Raw genomic sequence first — 3989 nt, forward strand, 5'->3', positions numbered from 1 at the left:
TAAGTAGTGAGCCCAGTGATAAATAAGGGACCCGGATAAGAAGTTAGTTCTGAATGATGGATCCCTATTTGGCTCAGGACACTGCTGTCCCTACTTTAGCTGTTGGTCATGTTCCCTTCAGTCCTGAACACTTGGATTCCTTGTGTCACACCCTTCAATGTCACCCTATTGCTTACAGAAAAAAGCCTGTATACCTTAGCACAATAGATCAGACCCCACAGGCACAGTGCTTTACTACCTGTCCTGTCTCATCTTTCACTTTGCCCTGCCTTGTGCTCTGTGCTCCAGGAACTCTGACCTGCTGGCCGGAGGTCACACCTCTGTGTGATTTTTGGCTTCCAGACTCTCTTAATTCTGTCCCCTACGGATGGAAGGCTCCTCTCTCCACTGTTCTGCTCATCCTTATGTGCCCTCTCTTCCCTCTTCTCCTCTATTAACACTTATATGCAGCCTCACCTCATTTATTTTTTTTATTTTTATAGTTTTTACATCTTTATGGGAGTATAATTGCTTTACAGTGGTGTGTTACTTTCTGCTTTATAACAAAGTGAATCAGCTATACATATACATATATCCCATATCTCCTCCCTCTTACGTCTCCCTCCCACCCTCCTTATCCCACCCCTCTAGGTGGTCACAAAGCACAGAGCTGATCTCCCTGTGCTATGCGGCTGCTTCCCACTAGCTACTTTATGTTTGGGAGTGTATGTATGTCCATGCCACTCTCTCACTTCGTCCCAGCTTACCCTTCCCCCTCCCCGTGTCCTCAAGTCCATTATCTATGTCTGCATCTTTATTCCTGTCCTGCCCCTAGGTTCTTCATGATCTTTTTTTTTTTTTTAATTCCATATATATGTGTTAGCATACGGTATTTGTTTTTCTCTTTCTGACTTACTTCATTCTGTAAGACAGTCTCTAGGTCCATCTACCTCACTACAAATAACTCAATTTCATTTATTTTTATGGCTGAGTAATATTCCATTGTATATATGTGCCACATCTTCTTTATCCTTTCATCTGTCCATGGACACTTAGGTTGCTTCCATGTCCTGGCTATTGTACATAGAGCTGCAATGAACATTGTGGTACATGACTCTTTTTGAATTATGGTTTTCTCAGGGTATATGCCTAGTAGTGGGATTGCTGGGTTGTATGGTAGTTTTATTTTTAATTTTCTGAGGAACCTCCATACTGTTCTCCGGAATGGCTGTATCAATTTACATTCTCACCAACAGTGCAAGAGGGTTCCCTTTTCTCCACACCCTCTCCAGCATTTATTGTTTGTAGATTTTTTGATGATGGCCCTTCTGACTGGTGTGAGGTGATATCTCATTGTAGTTTTGATTTGCATTTCTCTAATGATGAGTGATGTTGAGCATCCTTTCACGTGTTTGTTGGCAATCTGTATATCTTCTTTGGAGAAACATCTATTTAGGTCTTCTGCCCATTTTTGGATTGGGTTGTTTGTTTTTTTGATATTGAGCTGCATGAGCTGCTTGTAAATTTCAGAGATTAACCCTTTATCTGTTGCTTCATCTGCAAATATCTTCTCCCATTTGGAGGGTTGTTTTTTCATCTTGTTTATGTTTTCCTTTGCTGTGCAAGAGCTTTTAAGTTTCATTAGGTCCCATTTGTTTATTTTTGTTTTTATTTCCATTTCTCTAAAAGGAGCCTCACCTCATTTATGATGCCCTCCTGAGAGCTCCTTCTCCAGTTCCCAGGGTGGGTTGCTGTGTTTCTCCTAACACTGCCTGCATCTGTATCTCACCTTACCACATTATATTACAACGACCCGCTGTGTTTCCAATTTCCTCCCAAAGGCGATTTCCCCTGCAGAGAAGACCTGTGTTTGTTGCTTACTTACTTCTTTGCCCAGCTAACCTAACCTAACATGTCTAGGTTCAATAAATCAGAATTAAGTACATGAACCAATTCTCTCTATTTAATGAAAATTTTCATGAGAATGGGTACTCAGCTCCATTTTTGTGTTAGCTGCCCACGAAAGTCTTTGTTGAAATAGAACATGGAAACATCTCTTGCACTTAGGACATTCTCCTGTTATTCTGATCTAATTTAAAACCAGATTCATTTTTGAAGAATTTTTGTTGGCTTTCAGAGACAATATTAAACCATGTGGTCACCTGGTGGTCCTTTTTTGTAGAAAGGGGTCACTCTTTAGGCCTCTGTGGTTTGTTCCTTTACAAACGTGACCTTTCAGCCTTCCAAGAAGCAGGGCTTCTGTTTCTGTTGATGAAGAGATTGCCCCAGGAAGCACCTTCCCAAATTCTGCCTGCTCAACTTTTGGATTCTTGCCCGGTGCTTGATAACTCTTTTTAATTAGCTCCTTGGTGATCTTCCCTCTCTCCAAAGCTACCATTTTGTTGTAGGGAGACAAGGACAATCTCTTTTTCCCGAGAGATAATCCTGGATCCCCACTGCAGAATCAGATGACTGTTGTAATGGGTTTCAGAGGCTCTTGTTATCAAAATGTGTATGCTAAACCATCATTGTCCATCTCTGCACAGTGACTGCCGTTCATTGTCTGGTGACACGTGTGGGTCACGAGTTCTTTATTTTGAATCAGACTATTTTTGCAATCATTTTCATCATCAGTTCATCCCCTGCTCTTTTTTTTTCCCAGTAGATTTGTGTTTCCTCTGCTGGATGAAATGTTACCCAGACCTGGGGATTTAGCAAATGTCAATTCCGGTTTAGCCTCACTCAAAGCATCAAACTACCTCAGGCAGAACTAGTTCCTTCTCCCAAATGGGGCAAAGAGGGCATCGTTTCATTCCTATTTCTATGAAAAGAAATAAAGATTGAGCTAGAATTGAGCTTGCTGTGTAAGTTTCTCTCCTGCTAAGAAGCTTGTTCAGGAGGACACAGGACGTGGCTCCTTTACCTTTGCATTTTCTGTGCTTGCACCCAGTGGGCTGTTTAAGTATTTGTTGAGATGAATGAAAACAAAGTGATTGATCTTTCTGTCTCCAGATTTTCCCATCTTTGGCCAGAGGGACCTTCGTAAAACAAAGATCTGACCCATCTGCTGGGCCTGACAGTGGAACTCCCCGGGGATCTGCCATTGTGTGCTGCTCCATTTTCATCTTTTCTTGCTCCTTGCTTGGCATCTGAACCCCCTTTGGAGCCCGATCTCCAAGCCCATCATGCCCACGTTCTGACTTTGCTCTGTGTTCTGAGCATGACCTGTGTTTAGCATATCCTAAGACATCAAAGATCTTACTGCCAAGTGGTCAAGTGTCAGGACCGCTTCGAGGGGTGGGAAGGATCTGGTTTCTCTTATTCAAAGTCGTATTCTGGGGAATTCCCTGGTGATCCAGTGGTTAAGACTCCCAGCTTCCACAGCAGGGGGTGCGTGTTCCATCCCTGGTTGGGGCACTAAGATCCCACAAGCCACGTGGTGCAGCCAAAAATTAAAGAAAAAACAGAAAGTCGTATTCTGGGTGCCTGGTACACTGTATGGCACAGAGTAGGTGTCGAGCCAGCCAAGTATCTATTAAATGCATGAGGAGTGAATGAAGGAGTCCACACTCTTTTTACAATGCCCTCCCTTGCCCTTTTACCCGCTCCTCTCCTTCATCTGCTGACTCAAACTCGTGGTCTGCTTTTCAGTTCAGATACATATTGCTATGGCAGCCTTCTCAGATCAACCCCCTGACACTTGGATGAAATCTTCCTTCTCTGTGACCCCATAATGCCTTTGCAGACATTTCTCATTGCCTTTCACACCACATTGCAAATCTCTCTTTATTGGTCTCTCTCCCTATCCTACAGGATTGCAGATGTCTAAAGGTGGAAGTTTTAACTGAGTCATGCTAGTTTTCCTGACTTTAGGGGCTCTACTGTAGGAGGCACTGAAGATATATCGATTGAAAAGATGACCAAGAAAATATGTAATGTTTTGCAGCAATACTATATCTTGTGAAAGTGGGAAGTCAGCCCAAACAACAGGGATCAATTGAAATACCACT

The sequence above is a fragment of the Kogia breviceps genome, chromosome 6 (genome assembly GCF_026419965.1).
Source record: "Kogia breviceps isolate mKogBre1 chromosome 6, mKogBre1 haplotype 1, whole genome shotgun sequence".
NCBI lineage: Eukaryota > Metazoa > Chordata > Mammalia > Artiodactyla > Physeteridae > Kogia > Kogia breviceps.